The 21,407-nt window shown below is 37.3% G+C and overlaps 1 protein-coding gene across 2 annotated transcripts in view; it reads right to left on the minus strand.

The window, feature by feature from the left end:
- LOC5567097 (uridine phosphorylase 1) overlaps positions 1 to 21,407 on the minus strand; it is a 109,203-nt gene that overhangs the window by 42,898 nt on the left and 44,898 nt on the right. The window contains exon 1 of one of the 2 annotated variants that reach the window (XM_001651436.2): positions 14,740 to 15,171. The exons of the other annotated variant lie outside the window; for it this stretch is intronic. The gene's annotated coding sequence lies outside the window, so the exon portion shown is untranslated. Of the gene's footprint in view, positions 1 to 14,739; positions 15,172 to 21,407 lie in introns of those variants that run through there. 2 annotated transcript variants of the gene reach the window in all.

The following is a 21,407-nucleotide window of genomic DNA, read 5'->3' on the forward strand; positions in this document are numbered from 1 at the left end:
AATCCATTTTATCCGCTCAGTCGGAAATGAGCGAAAATGTAGAACCTTGCTTGTTCGTTACCGAACGCAACAAAACCAACCAAAACGACCAAAACAAGAATAGGCCAGGAGAAGTGGATGAACTTGTCATTCATTTTTCTGTCAAATCTCATACAAAATCTACTTTTTCTCTGACAGAAATTCACTCTAGGTGAACCACTTCCCCTGGCCTATGCCACTGACAGCTTAGAGCCATACATGTATTGGTAAAAAGAGTGCACTACCTGCTACACCCAGCTCGATCAGGGTGTAGAAATTTCTGCACCGTTTGCGATCGAGTGCAAAAACGGTGTGCTACCTGTGGAATAAAAGAACGGTTTGGGTGCAGATTTTGCTACACCGGTGGGAAAACGGTGCAGGCGGTGCAAATAAAGAAAAACGACATGATAGAAAGACGAGCTCGGCGGTGCTGGAAGTTAGGTGAAGCTCGGTGCAAGATGTACTCGGAAAGTGGGAGCCCAACACGAGGAGAATTGAGTTGGACAGCAATACATATTTCGGAAGACAGATAGATGCATACGCCGACGAATAACCTGATAATTTCCCACCTTTGGTTGTAGCACCAATTTCTGCTGCTTCCATACATCCGCGAAAATTCCTTGATCTACGCTTCATCGCTGTTCTTAACATCTCCGAATTCACATTGATTACCGCTTTGAAGGCAGTATTTGGGATACCATCGGTATCTTATTTCGATGGCAGTAGCTCAGGCGACTTCTCTTGGGCTCCAAGACACCTTTGGTCTAAGTCATTACTATTCTGTAGGCGTAAGGACTTGAGTTGGCACTCTTTTATAGTCCATATCGAAGCATGCCAGTTTCCGACTCTTGTTTTTATTTTTTGAGAGCTAACTTTGCCTCTCTAAATGCTGCACAGCGTTCTTCTCTTTGTGCTTCTGTGCGTGCGCGTTGCATTCTTCGTCTAGCCCGAAGACAGATAGTTCCAAGATTCGCAATTGATTCGCACGGCCAGTACAGCGGCGGCCTGTGCTCTATGGAAGGGACTTTTCTCGGCATGGAGGCATCACACACACGTGATATCGCAGCAATTTCACCGCGCTGTTTTCCAACCTCGGGATAGGCTACTTCTTCGATTCAATCTCTATTACAGTACTGACCCGGTTTTGTCACCTTTTTGACCCGATTTTGTCAGTCTATTATAAATTTCTTTAAAAATTGTTTTCGTCAATGATGATGATGTTTAATGCCATGCACGCATGGGCATAGCCAGAGAGGGTAATGGCAATGCCTTATATTACGGGAAATAATCTTGTATTTCAATACTTCAAAGATTGTCTCCAGCGCTTGTATTTATACAAAAATAACATTATGCTAGATTGGAAAGCTTTTGGAGTTCACCAAAGTTAAAAAAAATGCCAGAAATTATTCGCAGATTTTATCAAATCTTGAGCTTGAGCTTGATTGGCCGCCCGTGGATGCTTCTCCAGTATCGCCAGATCAGCTGCACTTACACAAGGAACCAACCGAAATACTGCTTGGGACTAACAGGCATCCTCAGTATATAAGTGTTGGTGATCTACAAACATGAAAATCGAATCGATTCAAAAACATCGATTCGAAGGATTTGATTAAAGCGGTGAATCGATTCGACATATCGAATTTGAATCGATTCAGTAATATCGATGTTTTGCTCAAATTTGCCCAACGCTGTAGGTTCATTCATGAATACTCCCGAGATTTTATTTTAATACTATTTCAAAAGTAAACCTATGGAATCTTTTTTTCAAAATTGTTCAAAAAACAATTTTATAAATTGTCCCAGAAACCCAGTACCCGGTATGGGTACACTAAAGGGGTTTTTCGTCTGAATGAATGTTTCTTGATGCATTCTCTCTTGAACTCGAACACAAACTTCACCCAAAATTGCTAGAGAATTATTTTATTTTTTAAGGAATGATTTCAATAATTATCTTCATTTACTTACTCCTTGTTAAGATCTTCCATATTTTTTTCCTCAATATGTCTTAATAATCCTTCAAAATTTGCTTATTAAAGTTTTATTGAGATTGTGCCTGCAATAACTTCATAAACTCTTTAAAAGATCCCTTCAAAAATACGTTTTGTTGAAGCTTTCCTAAGATTAAAAAAAAAATATTTCTGAAGATACCTTCAGAAAACCATCAAATTTCTCGTTTTTTTTAATGTTATGCTTTATCGAAGGATTCCTACACAGTCCCGGATTTGGGGGGTGCCAAGGGGGCAAATGCTCCGGGCCCCTTGATGAAGGGGGCCCCCGAGGAATCAAAATTAAGAACAAAAAACATTTTGAAATACCTTACAATAGTTTCTCTTTAGACATTTGGACATATAATTCTAAAGTCAAAGTCAACTTTCCAATATTTTAGTTATCTTGTTTTCATTACCTAATCTCATAGTATGGTTTGGTAAATTGTTATCCTTCAATATATTACAAAAAAAAAGTCATGAATATTAAGCCAAAATCTTCGAAATTTTTCTCTAGTTAGTTCTTAAAAATATTTGAATTGAAAATCCGCTTAACGTTTTTGCAGGATCCTCTAAAATAACCTCTAAAGCACTGCTCAATTTAAAGAGTTTCTCTGGTTCCTATCAGAACTTTAAAATTTAAACATATTTGCAATTCTATCAGAAACATAAAGCGTAAGGGAAATTCTGTTGTGATTATTTTAAAATACTCTTCTATTTTGTAATCCATAGTTGAAGAAGTTTTCTTAGAATGCAATAAAGGCTTAGAGTAAACTTTGAATATAATTAAAAGAATATACAATACTGTCAAGAATATAGTACATAAAGGCCGATTTTCATACAGAATTGGTCAAGTTTAGGAAACTGTATAACAGCTTCTAACACACCGATTGACCTGAAATTTGAACTACATCTCATTAAAAACTTGAAATTTGATTCATGAGTAACAAATCAAATTGCATTCAAGAATTTGGAAGCTATAAAAAAATACTGTTTTGAGAAAAAGCCAAAATTTTCAAATCGGAATATTTCTGAAATGTAAATATTTAGAAAAAGGCATGCTTCTGCAAATTTGTTCATGATGAAATGCAAAGCTTTGTAGAAGGTTATACTTATCATAAATTATTTATTTAAAAAAAATATATATAGGCATTCAAATTCGGACATTTCTGTCAAAATGGGTAGATTTTAGGAACTAAGATACTTTTGCATAGAATTTGATGATTCATTTGCAAATCAAATACAAAGTTTTTTTTTAACGTGCGGTTCAATTTTCCGGTCAATCGGCCTTTTGTACTGTATTCTTGCCAGTATTGTAAATACTTTGTATTTTTTTCAGTGAATGCGGCAACCAGAGACAAACTGGAAACTTGTACTAAATATAATCAAAAAGAGCTTTTCTCTAACGGCTTTGAAGATTTTTAGCAAAGTTTCATTCATTTTCATTTTTGTATGGAAATTATTAGCCAAAAACGAGCCAATCTCCTAAGAATTAATATATTTTCTCCTTTGGACAGAAAAATCACCTCAAAATACTATTGGAAAGCTTAAAACAGTCGATTTTTTCAATGTATGTAGCTCACAACCGAAAGTGTCAGTTACTCCACTTTGAATTTAGGGGCCTATTTTATAAATCGAGCAGATTCATGTGACTCGTCTGTAGACACTGTCGATCAAAGTAAGCATGCATATTTCAGATGTCACTCATCGACTCCCATAGTAATCCAGTCACATAGAGTGACAACTGTCGAAAAACTCGAGTAACAGACCCGTGTCGAGCAAAGTTTTTGGTCGACAGTGACTTCAGTCGAATCATTTTGATCGACTCGACTTATAAAATAGACCCCTTAGGCCCTTCACATGTTTGGACCGACCATCTCGTTCAAAACTTAAATTCAATACGTTAGTTTGTAGAATTCCAAAATGTGCTGAATTTTTATAAAGGGGCCCCGTTTATGAAATCTGACCCGGGCCCCCCGAAGCCCAAATCCGGCACTGTTCCTACAGGAATCATCTTACGAGATTTTCAAGAATTTGACCAGATATTTCACCAAGAACACAAAAAACCCTTTTCAAACCCCTTTTATCCTACCCACGTCCAAAACTGCCAAATCATTCATGTTGTACACTCAGAAATAAAAATAGTCACAGAATTACTAAAGTTTATGCATTAATGACTATTTTCTATCTGCCTCTCTTTCATTCTGCTGTTAATATTTACACTAACTGTCATTTCGACTGGGTTGAAGCTTACCGATGCTTCAACCCAGGCGAATTGACAAACAGGAATAAAATTCCCTACAGAATGAAAGAGAGGCAGATAGAAAATAGTCATTATTTACTAAAATTTAGTAATTCTATGACTACCCGTGTTTCTGAGTGTATATTGCAATATTAAATTATCTCAAATTTATGCATAAAAACTGAAAAACAAGAACATCAAAAAACATTTTCCGGATAATCGAGTCTAAAATTCCGGATAATCGAATCCCGGATAATCGAGTCACCGGATAATCGAGTCCGATCTGTATAGAAATAATTTCTAAGTTGTTTCCACGACTTCATGTAATGTAGTTTATGAATGTGCGCTAAGAACACATAAAAAAATAATCCATGAAAACTAAAGAAAATTTCCTGGTTTTCATAATGCTAGAAATATTTTTACAAACATTCCAGGGTAAATCCTTGAAAAAATGTTCTGGATGAGATTTAAAATAATATTTACGAAAATTTATGTAGAAATCTCCGGATGAAACATTTTTTGAATTCTACTCAATCAAAGGGACCACATCGAATCGAATCTTCAGAATTTTTCCAATAGGTAAATCTCCAAGACTTAACATAGACCCGTCACTCAACATTGAAACAAGACGCGTTTAGGACTAAAGTTTGCTTACTATGAAAAAAGGGTGGATATAGTGCATAGTTTTATGTTTCATGCCAAAACGGGTGCATAGGTAGTGTATAATTATCGTTTTGGCGCGAAAATCATGAATCATTTGTAGACTACATAGTTACATAGTTTCTTATATTCTAAGATTTCCTAGTGAGTTAAAATATGATTTCAATTTGGTCCGGGGCATACTTACAGGGTGATTACTATTTCCTGTCAGTAAAATAAGTAATTATAGAAAAAAGATGGTTATATGAATTCAATTACCAGTGCATATCCAGTTCAGTGCGCATCGTACCTTCGTGCTGTGCGTACACGAATTCTCTCTGCTCTTGGAAGTTTTCTTAAAAACTACCTAAAGCAATAAAACAGTACTTTTCAGTGCTAAAATTAAAAACGGTACTTTTCAGTGCTACTAAAACAGTACTTTTCAGTACTATTTTTTCTACTATTGATCCCTTTACGATCCTTGTTTGGACCCGTGCCTTCGATTTTTCGTTGGACCCGTTGGCGAAAGCTAGCGGTGGTAATCCTTCTTGGACACCGTCTTGGGAAAAAACCTTTCGAAGGTCACGTCTTCTTTCGTTTATTAATTAAACATGGTATCAAGAACAAACAAAAGGAAGGGTGAATCTCTGAATTCACAACTTCCTTCCAAAAAAGTGGGTTTTAAAACTGTCACTACACGTGGCAAGAATGGAAGAAAGGACGCTTCCCCGGAATGCGAACTTTCTTCCAAGGGTGAAATGAATAATTGTATCGAAATGAGCAATCAGTTCGATGCTCTAGACAAATTTTCCGAACACCAAATCGAAGCAGCCTCTAGCCCAGGCTCTTTGATTCAAGTGAGGAAGCAAAGAGTGCCGCCTATCGTGGTCAGTTGTTCCGAATTTGGGGGATTTAGGCAGGAGATCTTGAACTCCATTAGGGGAATCAAGGTTTCCTTCCAAATCGCAAAGAAAGGAGACTGTCGCGTTTTGCCGGAAACTCTTGAAGATCGTGAGCTTCTTCTCAAACATCTTGAAGAGAAGAAGCACAAATTTCTTACTTATGACGACAAAACTGAACGTTTGATCAAAGTGGTCTTGAAAGGTCTCTCAAGTGACTCAAGTGACGTGAAGAGATAAAAAATGGAATAAATGATTTACTTGGATTTTCCCCAGTCCAAGTAATCATTATGAAAAAGAGAACCCAATCTGGCATTGTTCGGAAAGGGCTTTCTCAAGAATTTTATTTAGTTCACTTTAACAAAAAAGAACTAAATAATATTAAAGCTTTAGAAAAAGCAAAACTTTTGTTTGATGTCCGTGTGACATGGGAACATTTCCAGAAACCTGGAGGAAATTACCAGAACCCCACTCAGTGCCGTCGGTGCCAAAAGTGGGGTCATGGTACAAAAAATTGTCGCATGGATGCTAAATGCATGATTTGCGGAGGTTCTTCTCACGCCAAAGACGTCTGTCCAGTGAAGGAAGATACCACCAAATTCATTTGTTGTAATTGCGGGGCTAACCATAAGTCCAATTTTTGGAATTGTCCTTCACGCAAAAAGGTCATTGAGGCTCGTGCCAGGCAGATGAAAGATAATATCCGTTATGATAACGGTCGTTTCCGGAATTTGCCTGGTAGAGTATCGAACAATGCTCATTTTTCAGTTAACGATCGCTTGATCATGAATCATACCCATCAGGAAGATCATAATCATGCTCATTCACAAAATAATTTTAATCCGTCGGGTAGCCGTTCGAATCTTTCAATTTCGAATGTATCTACCCACGGTAAATCCTTTGCCGATATCGTAGCAGGAAATTCGAACTCCTCCCCTGTTCGATCCATGGGTACCCATTCTACTTGTTTCAAATCAAATGGAAAAAACCCTACCGCCACAGGTAACTCCGCTTCTTCGTCTACCGGAAATTCCAATGGGAAATCACATGACATGTCTGCCTCTGATTTTAATTTTCTAACTGAACAATTGAATCTAATGATTGATGCAATGTTCAAAGCCACCACTATGACTGAAGCAGTCCAAGTAGGTGTAAAATTTACAAATCAAATTGTTATTGGATTACGTTTTTCTAATGGATCCAAATAATAATTTAAATATTTTAAATTGGAATGCTCGTTCTCTGAATGGTAAAGAGGACGAGCTGTTTAATTTTCTTACGGTTAATAACGTGCATATAGCAGTTATTACCGAAACGTATTTAAAACCTGGATCTAAACTCAAAAGAGATCCTAACTTTTTTGTTTATCGTAATGATCGACTTGATGGGGCATATGCGGGGGAGTTGCAATCATCATTCATAGGAGTATAAAACATCAACTGTTTTCGTCATTTGAAACTAAAGTTTTTGAAACTTTAGGTGTTTCTGTTGAAACACAGTTTGGTAAATATACTTTCATAGCTGCCTATTTGCCTTTTCAATGCTCTGGGCAGCAAGTTAATTTGCTCCAAACTGACTTGCGTAAATTGACTCGCAATAAGTCAAATTTTTTTGTCATTGGTGACTTTAATGCCAAACATCGGTCATGGAATAATTCTCAAAGTAATTCCAACGGCAGAATTTTATTTGATGAGTGCTCTTCAGGATATTTCTCAATTCAATACCCTGATAGCCCTACATGTTTTTCCTCTTCTAGAAATCCATCTACGATTGATTTGGTCTTAACCGACTCTAGTCATCTTTGTAGCCAACTGATTACTTATGCTGATTTTGATTCTGATCATGTCCCTGTTACATTTCAAATATCCCAAGAAGCGATTCTCAATCCTATCAGCTCCACTTTCAATTATTTACGAGCCGACTGGAATATATATAAAACGTATATTGACTCTAATCTTGATGTTAACATTTCTTTAGAAAATAAACTTGATATTGACAATGCTCTTGAAACTTTAACAAATTCCATTGTTGAAGCCCGGAGCATTGCAATTCCAAAATGTGAAGTAAAATTTGAATCCGTGATTATAGACGATGATCTTAAACTCTTGATCCGTCTTAAAAACGTGAGGAGAAGGCAATTTCAACGCACTCGCGATCCTGCTATGAAAATTATATGGCAGGATTTGCAGAAAGGAATCAAGAAACGTTTTGCTCAATTAAGAAACAAAAATTTTGAAAATAAAATTTCTCAATTGGACCCTGGCTCTAAGCCCTTTTGGAAATTATCTAAAATCTTGAAAAAACCTCAGAAGCCAATACCGGCATTGAAAGAGGAAAACAAATTATTACTAACTAATTGCGAAAAAGCTCAAAAACTTGCTATGCAGTTTGAAAGTGCGCACAATTTTAATTAAGCATAAGCATAAGCATAGATGACCGTACAATTCGTAGTTGCTACTCCGTGATTGACCAGAACAATCGAAGTTGCACAGGGAATTAATGAATGGGGCTTGGGATTAGCTTACCATTCTTCAATGTGCACAAATCGAGAGCTCAAATTTAAAAGTCAATAACGGCGCCGGCCACGTCCTTACGGTCATCGGGGAATGGAAGGAATGTTAGTGTGACTACCGTTGTTACTAGAGACCGAGATCACCTCTGCATCTCCACGGTTGTCATGGAGAGGATATTGGGTTAGTGGGATAAGGTAAAGATCTGGGAGTCACCAATGTTTGGTGATGCGAGCCATGATATAATCACGCCTAACCGGATTCGCGAAATAATTCGATAATCGCATTAAACGCCGAACAAGTGTTCGTCACTCGCCCACGCAAGAGCAAGCGACGCGATCAATAGATCAAACACTACTAGCGATCCGCGGCGCTTTTTCATTTCTCTGAGCGAACGACGCGCGACAAGTTTGATCCTGCCCCCATCGCCCGCCCCCGCAGGAGCAAGCGTCAAGGTCGAAGGATCAAACACTACTTACGAACCGATCACTTTTTCACCGCTTCACTACCGACGCGCGACATATTTGATCCTGACCTCATCACCCGCTCCCGCAGGAGCCAGCGTCAAGGTGGAAGGATCAAACACTACTAACGAACCGATCACTTTTTCACCGCTTCACTACCGACGCGCGACATGTTTGATCCTGCCCTCATCACCCGCCCCAGCAGGAGCAAGTGTCAAGGTCGAAGGATCAAACACTACTCTATTCAAAAGATGTTTTTATTAATGACGAAAACTGAAAATTACATGTATATATTTTAAATTATATGAAACAGGAATAATGCCGACACTTGTAGTGACGAACTATACATAGTTTGTATGAAAATTACATATGAGTATTACTGTGCATTTTGTCTCGATATGGTACAAGTTTTAAAAAATACGTCAACATTCACAATGTCGAACAATTCAAAAGATAATTTTTAATAACGTATAAAAGAGACAAATATATGTATATTGAAATTGTATAAGAAAAAAACATAATGCCGACACTTATAGTGACGAACCATACAAAGTTTGTTTTAAAATTACTTAAAAGTTACGCTTTCAAGAAAATATGTGTTATCACAAGAATGAAACGAACTCACCAGTTGGTAATCCATCCTCGACTGAACACAAAACTGATACTGACAGCAAAACTTCTTGGCGTCCCGAAAACAAACCGTCTTGCTTGTGCCTTCCAAATACCTACCCAGCAAGACGCTCCAAAACAGAAAAAAAAATCTTAGGAGCCGAAACACGCGCGAAACCGTGAGCCAAATCTATCGGACGACGCAAAACCGAACTGTCCTGCTTGGGCTTCACGAAGCACTACCCAGCAAGACGCTTGAAAACAGGAAAAAAAAAATCTCCGGTGACGAAAACATGCGCAAAACCGTGAGCCAAATTTATCGGACGACGCAAAACTGAACTGTCCTGCTTGGGCTTTACGAAGCACTACCCAGCAAGACGCTTGAAAACAGGAAAAAAAAAATCTCCGGCGACGAAAACATGCGCGAAACCGTGAGCCAAATCTATCGGACGACGCAAAACCGAACTGTCCTGCTTGGGCTTCACGAAGCACTACCCAGCAAGACGCTTGAAAACAGGAAAAAAAAAAAAATCTCCGGCGACGAAAACATGCGCAAAACCGTGAGCCAAATTTATCGGACGACGCAAAACTAAACTGTCCTGCTTGGGCTTTACGAAGCACTACCCAGCAAGACGCTTGAAAACAGAAAAAAAAAAATCTCCGGCGACGAAAACATGCGCGAAACCGTGAGCCCAATTTATCGGACGACGCAAAACCGAACTGTCCTGCTTGGGCTTCACGAAGCACTACCTGAAAGTGCGCACAATTTTAATTTAGGACTTACTAGTCCAATTGAAAATGAAGTTACTCAGGAGTTCGAAAATATTCTCAATCAAGAGAACGTTTTCGAAAATGCCTGGGAGACTGATTTGGAAGAAGTGAGAACTATTATTAAAACAATCAAAAATATGAAAGCTCCTGGCGATGATGGAATTTTCTACATCCTCATCAAGAAACTTCCAGAAAGTAGCTTATCATTTTTAGTTGATATATTTAACAAATGTTTTCAATTAGCATATTTTTCTGACAAATGGAAAAATGCTAAGGTTGTTCCAATTTTAAAACCAGACAAAAATCCTGCAGAAGCTTCTAGCTATCGTCCAATCAGTTTGCTTTCCTCCATCAGTAAACCTTTTGAAAAGGTTATTTTGAACAGAATGATGGCCCACATCAACGAAAATTCAATTTTTGCCAATGAACAGTTCGGATTCCGCCATGGACATTCGACCACTCATCAACTTTTACGTGTAACAAATTTGATCCGTTCCAACAAATCTGAAGGCTATTCTACTGGTCTTGCTCTTCTAGACATAGAAAAAGCATTCGATAGTGTTTGGCATGAAGGTTTGATTGTAAAATTAAAAAACTTTAATTTTCCAACATACATTGTTAGAATAATTCAAAGTTATCTGTCAAATCGTACACTTCAGGTTAATTATCAGAACTCCAGATCTGAAAGACTTCCTGTAAGAGCTGGTGTTCCTCAAGGCAGCATTTTGGGACCAATATTATACAATATTTTCACATCTGACTTACCTGAGCTACCTCAGGGATGTCAAAAATCTTTGTTTGCGGATGACACAGGCCTCTCCGCCAAAGGACGAAGCCTGCGTGTCATCTGTAGTCGATTGCAAAAAAGTTTGGATATTTTTTCTTCATACTTGCAAAAATGGAAGATTTCTCCTAATGCTTCCAAAACTCAACTAATAATATTCCCACATAAACCAAAAGCTCTTTATTTGAAACCTTCAAGTAGACATGTTGTCACGATGAGAGGGGTTCCAATAAATTGGTCAGATGAAGTTAGGTATCTAGGGCTCATGCTAGATAGGAATTTAACTTTCAAAAATCACATTGAGGGCATTCAAGCCAAATGTAATAAATATGTAAAATGTCTCTATCCCCTTATTAATAGAAAATCAAAACTTTGTCTTAAGAACAAGCTTTTGATATTCAAAAAAATTTTCAGGCCAGCCATGTTGTATGCTGTACCAATATGGACTAGCTGTTGTAATACCAGGAAGAAAGCTCTGCAGAGAATTCAAAATAAAATTTTGAAAATGATTCTGAGGCTTCCTCCCTGGTATAGTACCAATGAGTTACATAGAACATCCAATGTTGAAACATTGGAACAAATGTCAAATACAATCATTAATAATTTCAGGCAAAAATCGTTACAATCTTCTATTGCCACGATTAATGCGTTATATGTTTAGGTTAAGTTAGGTTAAGTATATTAAAAACGTTTTTTTTTCTCTTATAAGCAGGTGAAATCAACTCACCTGTAAAAAATCTGAACTGCTACGGCAAATGAAATGTAATATGTTGTTAACAAAATGTTGATTAAATCTTAAATTTGTTTTACCAAATTAGGATGATAGTGTTGTCAAATAACACAGAACACCTAGATATAAGAAATGAATGTAATGTTTGGAATGATACTAATAAAGAAATTAAAAAAATAAATAAATAAATAAATAAAATAAAAAAAAAAGTGCATATCCAGTTTTGGACATCTCTAACATTTGTCTTCACTGTATATAGATAACATATTTATTTTTTAACCTTAATTTCCAGTCACATGCGTTGCTTCAGAAGCATTACAGTTAGTTCGCACGTTATTCAGAAGTATATATTTTAACCAAAATATACATATTTTTTTCACTAAAATTTTCCATAATCAGTCTTATGCTATTCCCTAGTATGTCTGAAAGGTTGTGGTAACATACTGTTTTAATCAGACAATTTTTTCAGCGGAGTTTAGTCAAAACTACATATTTGTGGAAAACGTGCGTGCCAGGTGTAATGCCTTTAAAACAACACATATGACTAAAAACTAAGGTAAATGATAAAAAAATAATCTTTACTTTGTCAAAACAAACTTTATAGATGTACAATACAGGATGTACACTCGAAATTAAAATTCATACATACATCTTTCATCTACGATCATTTACTTTACTGACAGGAATTAGTAATCACCCTGTAGATCAATCACTTCACAGTGCTCATTGTAAACAGACATCATTTGGTTTAGAGTACTAAATTTAGCGTAGTTTGTACGATAACGATCTAAAGTAAACAAATTTCTGTAACGCAATTGTCGATTAGGAGCATAAAAGTTTAATTTGGATAATAGCTCAGTTGAGTCAATACGTTGTGAAACGATATCGTTAACAAATGCGACCATGGCTTATTCCCGTCGCTGTTTTGATGTCTGAATGTTTATCGACATGCATCGTGCTTTATATGACGAAAGAGGAAATACAGTCCATCCTAATTTGCGGAGTGCGTATAGTAAAAACTGCTTTTGAATCGACTCTATTCGTTCTTCATGTGATTTCAAATATGGGGACCAGACAACACTACAATACACTAATTAATATGGATCTCACATAAGCAACGTAAAGGGTTTTGATCGTATAAGGGTCTTGAAAATGATATCCGAAACGTTTTATGAAGTTGAGCATATTGCCAGCTATATGAGTTATTGTGTTGTAATGTTCAACGAACGTTAATTTGGAATCCAAAATTACTCCTAGATTTCTAATTTTATCACATTTTTTAACATGTTGGTTTCCTAACTTTATTGTTAAATTCGGAGTGTTTCGTTTTCTGCTATAAGTTATTAGATTACATTTTTCAACATTCAACTTCAATAAACTTTTAAAACACCAGGTATTAAATAGAAGTATTTCATTATGAAATGTTTCATAATCGTCATCTTTCATGATTTCTAAAAACAATGTCATGTCATCTGCATATATAAGAATCCGTAGTTTTTCAAGAATAAATGATACGTCGTTAAAATATAAAATAAAAAGGAGAGGTCCTAAGTGGGAGTTTTGAGGAACACCTGATGTGACTTGAATTGGTTTGGATTTTGTCGTAATATGAGAGAGACTCGCGAAGAGGAAAAATATCAACGTCATATGCAGCCCACCGTTTTTATGGCTGAAAATGTGAAAAGTATTGTGTTCAAAGTAAACTGTTATTAAAAACCTCAGTCGGCGGAGCAGTTTTTTCCAAAGTTGCTGATAAATCTAAGCAGAAGATTAATTATTTCTAATGTCTGTTACGTTTGCTGGCATGAAATTTCACTCAAACGGCTATTTATGATTCGATGTGATGCAAACTCAATCACTTTTTGCTGAGAGGTTCATGTGAGAGTTTGAACAGCATGCGCATAATTGGTATAAACACAAAGTGGAATAAGAAAAAAAACTCAGCAATCACAGAAAAAGAAGACCGTCTTCGCGAGTCTCGTCTCAGGTCGTAATTATCCAACTCGGCAAGCCTCGTTGGATCAACGTACGACTCGTGCTGTAAAAATGCACCATGTTTCGTAAACTACTATTATCTTTTCAAATACCATTATTAAACAAGACTATACTGAAGGCATCAATCTACGGCATCAATCTATGACAGAGCCAATATCTTCAAGGTGGACCCGGACTGAAAGTTTACTTCAAGCCATCAATAAGTCAGTCGTTCTAGGAAAGCTATTTAGACCTTGGCCCTACCCGATTTTCCCGTCCTATTTATCGAAAACACACCCATAACCCACACGCATCCAAGCAATCATCTGTGAACCACGTTTTAGATCGCGATTCCGTAATCGTCATCGTTTGTCGTGGAATCATTTTCTTTTCTCTCGCACTCTCGCGTGCAAATTTTGTTGTCATTCAACGACATAAGCACAAGAAATCCTCTCTCGCGAGGAATTTTGCATTAACCTATTCTCTGAGATGACATTACGAAACACGGCTCTAATCCGAATCGCAGTAACCCCATGCCAATCGAACTAACCAACTAACGAGGGCATCGTAGTCGTCTTGGTGTCTATTCGTTTCACCCCTTACTCTCTCCAGCACCCTACAAATGGCGTCATTGAAATTATCTACAGCCCAACGATTCTAGCCCTGCCCTTCCCTCTATAGGGTCTACAATGCTAGGTGATTGTTTTGTGCCCATGCTTCGGTGAGCAAAAAATCAATCGATCCACTTCGGTTCCAATAAACATACTGCGTTGGCACTTTTTGGCAAGGTTTTGTTCCGCATCTATGTGACGTGACACGTTGACAGTTTCGCGACTTCAATCTAGCACGCGAATGCGAGCAAAACTGATGCGCGGAAAGATGTTATCACAATTGACTTGGACCATGTTTTGAAACAACCAAAACAAACACCGCCACCACCACGTCGTCGTCGTCGTCTTCGTTACACTTGTAATGTTCCTGCTGCTTCAAACTCGAACCACGATCTATTTTTAGGACACTCTCCGCGAGGCAATTGCGCGCTCTTCTCGTTTTTTTTTCACTTTGGCTTTGCAACCAGAACCACAGTCGCCTACTTGGATGTGACAATTCTAACCTATGTTTTCAAAACCCTCCGATATCCGATCACCGAGTAGGCTTCCGGTAATGGGGATTCGATTTGACACTGTGATAGCACGGTTATTTCACAATCTGCACGTCGTAATCACGATAAAATGGTAACTTTCAGATAAGAGGAAGGGCCTTGGAAGCACACAGGAGCAAACGCGACGTTGTTTTGCCGAGGATAAGTTTAGAAAACTTCCATCCACTTCGGAGGACCGCACAAACCAGACTAGCGGGCTGGCTTCCCGATGGCGTCTTGTTTTATTCGAGGTGAAGCCTCTCGCCAAACACCGGTCGATGAAAGGTAGGCGCGGAAAGGCAGAGCGGAAACCCTCGCGCGCGTATTTTGCTTCTCAAATGGAAAACTATCGCGATGGGAGAAACAGCGGACCCAGTAGGCGGCAGCCTAGCGGCAAACTAGAGCTCTAGATTAGACTAGCAAACCGGCTTTAAATCGCGAAAGAGCGACGATAGACTAAACTTCTACAGCCGTCAACGCGATCGCGCGACTTTGATGACGACGATGTTGAAGTCGATTTGAAGGAGCAGCAAAAAATAAGTTTGGCAAGCATGTGGGCACGGTGGCGACAATTTTCGGGAGAAAGATAAAATACCGACACTGTTGGTTGGTTGGGCGCCTATCGAAGAGCGCGTGCAGTTTTATCGGCGTCAATCGGGAGAGGCACCAAACGCACAGTAGACGTTTTTTTGTGATTCTCTTGCGCTCTCACGGATTCTCGCTTGATTTCGGCGCTCCTTCGCTCACTTTGTGTAGATTTCATAGATTCTATGTTTCGCCGATCTAAAAAGGAGAGTGCGAAGCACATAATTACGCAAACTCAGGTAGCTCACCGAGATTGAAGAACAGGATTCGTGAGCACTCGACCACTTCTTGAGTGACTTGTTCGAAAGCGTGAGAGCGAATGACGCACGTGCGATCCTCGAGCGAGCGGAGCACGGGTGGTGTATGTAAGCCGGTTCATGAGTTGGATTGGAGTAGAGTAAGGTGGGGCAAAAGTTCGACCTTAGTGGTATAATCAAAGTTTCCAGGAAAACAATAGCAGTTAAAACAAAACAAATACCATCCAGTGAAACTTCAACATATTGGCTATAATTTTGCTGAACAAACTTATGTCAAAATATTTACCCATTTTTATTTATAACAGTTTCAATATTGATTGTCTTATTCGAACTTTTGCCCCACCGGTGGGGTAAGAGTACGAATCTAGTGTGGGGCAAAAGTTCGCTGTCTAAAACACAAAATATCGATCCTTTTATGACAGGCATACTTTACACCAGCCGTTAACTTAAGTTTGACGAAAAATACACACTAAATTTTCATCAAAAAATTGCCCAAAACTGGGTTAATTGTAATATATCCTAAAATAGCAGTTTTTCGCAAAACTAAGTGGAAATGTAAAATTTTAGTGACAGTTTTCACACGATCAGACAAATTTTGCTAAATTTGAAGATAATATGTGGATTTTAGGTAATTTGCAAATTTTCCCGTGATTTTATACATGGGTCGAACTTTTGCCCCGCTGATTCAAACTTTTGCCCCACTATGGGCCAAAAATTGTTTTCAAGCATTTATGCAAAAACTAATACACCTCAAAGCAACCTTATGATACGCCTAGAAACGCCCTTACATAAAATATTGAAAAAGATGTTATCTTCAATTGGTTCCATGCAACGAAAGTTTGATCAAATATTACAATATTCACGTCGAAAAACAACAAATAGCCATAACTTTTCCAAATATCAATCGATTTTTATGATATTTGGATTCAAAGTCTCTTACTTGAATAGCATTCGAACCACCATGACATTTATAAGATTTGTTTTGAATTGAGTTAGAAATCTTAAAAAGAAACTCTTACCCCACTCGAACTTTTGCCCCACTTTACTCTATACCATCCAGTCAGATAAAGGAAGCAACCGCAAGCAACTTTACAGATTGGCTATCCTTGAACTTTGAATACATGGAATTTCTAGATTCAATCAAAAATTGATCCAAAAATTTCGCATACATTTTTTTTTTATTTTCCAAAGAATCCCTCTACAAAATTCAAAGGGCATTTCATTATGAAACCAACTCATTCATATAGCAACAACATTATTGTTTTATTAGCTCTTCCAAAAATTGCACTAGATATCTTCCCAGAGATGCCGTCAGTGATTCCTCCAGAAAACCGTCAGTGATTTCTTCAAGATTTCTGACACATATTTCTTCCAATTCCAACATAGAGTCTGTAAAAAATGCGACGGTGGTTCCTACAGGAGCTCTACGAGCGGTTGCTTTACATATTCTTGCACTGTTAAACATAATGAGGATTATACATAACTACATAAATGCGATGTAAACATGAAGTCATTTAAATTTAAGTTTGAAGGGATGTGAATTTGCGTTATATGTCACGTACACTTACTCCTGGTAAACTAAATGACATGTCATTGAAGTTTGCATGACATTTCTAGCGTACACACTCAGTTGAGCTCGGCTAATTTTCATTCTTTTACCGAGATCCGCACAGCCGAGCGATCAGCAACTGAATTTCAACTGATGTTTCAGCAAAAAATCAAGTTTGTTTATAGCAGCACCATCGGGTACCGCTGACATCAAACGTCAGTTTTGCTGAGTTGTCAGCAAACGAACTTTAACCGAGATTCGCACAGCTGATCTCGGCATTCTGATTTAAGTGTGTAGCTTTCCAAAAGGGAGATTCTCTCCTCTCTCGCTCTCGATTAGTGTGCTCTTATGCATTTATCTTGAAATGTCGATATACAGTCGCAGTGATTATAAAAAACATCAAATGTTTCAGATTTAGCAAATTTGGAACGTTTGCGTCCTTGAAGAACGAAAAAATCCAAGCCTACTTGAATTTTGACGGTGGGTTTGAATTGCGCGCATATTATCTGCGAGTTACCGCAGCCGCTGGATGTGGATTTAAAATGGGCGCCGCTATATAACAGTGCAATACTAAAGTTTTTCACTATAGATCGAAAGACAATGTCCTTGGCTAGAGTTAGTATCAGCATTAGGCCATTCGCACAAATTCGTAGGCGGTACAGCCCTAGACCGTTATTTGAGGGTAGCCCCCTTCCTGTCCGTTACCATAGGCAGATAATGGATCATTGAAGGTAGTTTTTGCAAGTGCTCACCGCATCAAAACAAAGGCGCCACTGTATATGGGGTTTGACATTGTGACAACATTGCTGTTCTGTCAAACACACAAGGCTACGGTGGCGCAATCTATGCTTTCCATAGCGGCCGTTTTAGTTATTTTAATGATCCATTGGGGGTGATATCAGTAGCGTAGCTACACACTTAGAAAATATCACCGACTCCGGTAATTTTTTTACCGAAATATAAACCGCTGAGCGCTCGGTAATGCTTCCGGTAAAGTTAAGAACTACCGAACAGTCAGTAATTTTAATCGACACGCAGCTGTCAAAAATTTTACAATATGCTCGTGAATTATTACCGAGCGAATTGTTAAATGAATTACCGAACGCATTGTTCAAAACAACAGGCAGTCGGAATAGAATAGGATGATCGAAAAAATAAAAACAATTAATTTCGTATTGATATCGAATGTAATTGATTGATTGATTTGGTTTTCATTTTTAAATCAAACTCATGGACATGTTTTCATTCTTATGTTTGCCTGTTGATGAAAGCGGGACATTGAACAGCATCAGCGATAGTACCAACAACTCGAACTCGCGCTTCGAATCTAGCGCTACAGGAACAAACCAACTCAGTTATGCCAATCCTGACTTCTTTGCAGCTGTTTATCACTTATGAACAAAACCGCCACCGATTCCGTTGTGGGTGGTTATAGTTGTTATGCGGCGATGCTATCCGGAAACATAATTTGGCTGTTGTATACTACAACGAAAACATTCATGTTAAAAATTCGCTTTTGAATGGAAACTCTCAGGTCATACTTACGGAAAAGTAGTACCGGGCGCTCAGAATTTTAGATAGTATCGAACGCGATACAATCGTGATGATTAGCACTTCTAAACAAATATGGCTGACTCAGAAATATCAAGTTACCATTTGTTCGGTAAAGTATTGAAGCACTATGAACTGAAGTACGGTAAAAACTTACAGTCTACGGCGAATCTAAAACGATTTACAGTTTTTCGGTAAATAAAACGACGATTTCGGTAAAAGTTGTCAAATATTGTTTTGATTTTTTCATTTTTTCAAGGGTGTTCGGTAACCTCGTCTGTAATACCGAAACTTCAGTTAAATATTTATTTACAGTACGTTTCCGGTAAAAAATATTACCGAACAACGAGAAAAAATCTAAGTGTGTAGGGGGGTGCGGTAGGTGCGGTCCGCACCGGGCCCCGGGTTCCTAGGAGCACCGAAATCATAGTGAATATTTCTCATAGCAGTAGAAATTTAGTTTTTAACAATCTAAAATATATACAAGTAGAGAAAATCAAGTTTAGACAACATCAATTGGGCTCCTGTAGCATCAAACTATATTGATAAATGTAGCGTTCATTTCAATCGTATAGTTTTTAACATAACCTTGTTTTTTGGATTCAAAAATACATTATTCTGTAAATCATCGAATACCGGGCTGCCCATAACTGCATATTTGTCACAATCGACATTTTAGCCTCAAATAAGCAAGATAAGAATTCTTGATGATTTTTCGAAGTTTTAGTTTCTTGCCATACTGCCATTAAATGCACACTTGGTAGTTCATTTACTCATTGCCTACTTTTGTCGAATGTTAAAAATATGCAGTTATGGGCAGCGAGGCCCTCCTCCATTTTAGCCCTAGAAAGGTCTTCAAGGCTTACAAAATCACGTTCAGTAGGTTTACAAATTTCACATGGAAAAGCTTCAGGAATTCTCCTCGTGAGTTTTCTTCAGGAATCTGCACAAAGACTCCTAAAAGGATCGTGCTAGAAATCGGTTTGATTTATTTAAATGATTTCTTCTTCTTCTTCTACAAGAAATTTCTTTAGAATTGGGATAACTGGATAACTCTGTTAATTCTCCCAGAAATTCTTACAGAATTTTCTAGAGAGTTTGTTTCAGTTTTTCCGATTTGTTCAGATAATACCATCTCAGAGTAATAACTGGAGAAATATTCTTATAGGAATACTTTCGAGAAACTATACAAACGTTCATTCTAGGGATAAAAACATTCTTGTTGAAAATTCTCCTTGAAATCTTACAAGAAATTCCCGAAAAGCTGAATAATCTATATAAATAAAAATGGAGTGGTGTTTGTATGCCACGAAATGGCTTGAGAAAGGGTCAACGGATTAACGCAAGTTTTTCACTGTTGCACTCCATAAGGGATCCCAAGTAACATTTTTTGTTTTTTCACTTACTACACCGTGTCCAGTATATTCTCATACAAATTCAAGATAACATTATTTTGCGCTTGTCTAACTGACATCATTGGTGATAATATTTTTTGAAAGTGGTTATAATACTGATTCACTACAGGAAATATTTTGGAAATATTTCAATTATAAACTTATTTTATCAACTTACGAATTTACGAAAAATATTTCCAGCGGCACGCTCATAGGCAGAGCCCAATTTCAATCTGCAGTTATCGCACATATATTTATCGAATTTTATTAATATTTGTCTATTCAAAACGCAATATGATTAACTTAAAATTTCTGAAACTTTTTTGTGAATGCTCTGATTTTTACTTTGTAAACCAGACCAATATGAAACAAAAATTCATTTTAAGTGCAAAACACGACTTCAATGGACATTTCATCACTTATCATAGCGATTATTTTTTCTTATTCATAAAACAAGCTATTCTACGTTAGTATAATACTACCAGACTACAATGAAATACTACAACATTGGATTATCCTACATTCAGTAAAGTTATACCAAAGAAAAGAAAAAGTGTATGAGAATATATTGGACACGGTGTACAAGCTGTTGTTACCACCATATCGTTAAAACTCATTTTAGAACTTATTAGCCTTAACAGATTTAACAAACCTTTGATAAAACTCCGTTAAACCCGAATAGGCCCACACTACAGGAGGTTGTTAAGACTATATCTTAAAACCGTTTCTGAACTTCTTAGTTTTGTATCGTATGAATACATCTGCCCTTGTAGTATACTATAAAACATCCATAAGAGCTATTATAAAGTTTTATTAAGCTCAAATAGCGACAATGAATATCTTGCGATATCCTAAAACGCGGAATAAAACCATTGCTAAGAGCTTATGATCCATCAAATATCAGACAGTAAGTTGTTTATAAATCTTAACCTTTTTTATAATATTGAAACCATCAAGATGTCTGCCGACTAATAATACTAAATTAAAATAATAGATTTTTGCTTGGCAGTTAATTTCCTTACAATCACGTGAAATTCATGCCAAAGAAAGTTAACTGGTGAAATGACATAAAAGGCGGCAATAAAAATGGATTCCATCTATTTAAATCTTACTGGTCTTGTTTGCGACGGTTTAAGATCAATTGGTGTTAATTCCATTCAATATAATCATCAACAAGTGCTTTTGATCTTAAAAAACCTTACGCAAAGTCCTTCACTGGCTTAAATATTCTTAAATCAGATTGTTTGTTCTGCACTAAAACTTATTGGTTTTTTGGGAGCATTGACTTAAACTTAATAGACTCAG

This window comes from Aedes aegypti, chromosome 1 (genome assembly GCF_002204515.2).
Source record: "Aedes aegypti strain LVP_AGWG chromosome 1, AaegL5.0 Primary Assembly, whole genome shotgun sequence".
NCBI lineage: Eukaryota > Metazoa > Arthropoda > Insecta > Diptera > Culicidae > Aedes > Aedes aegypti.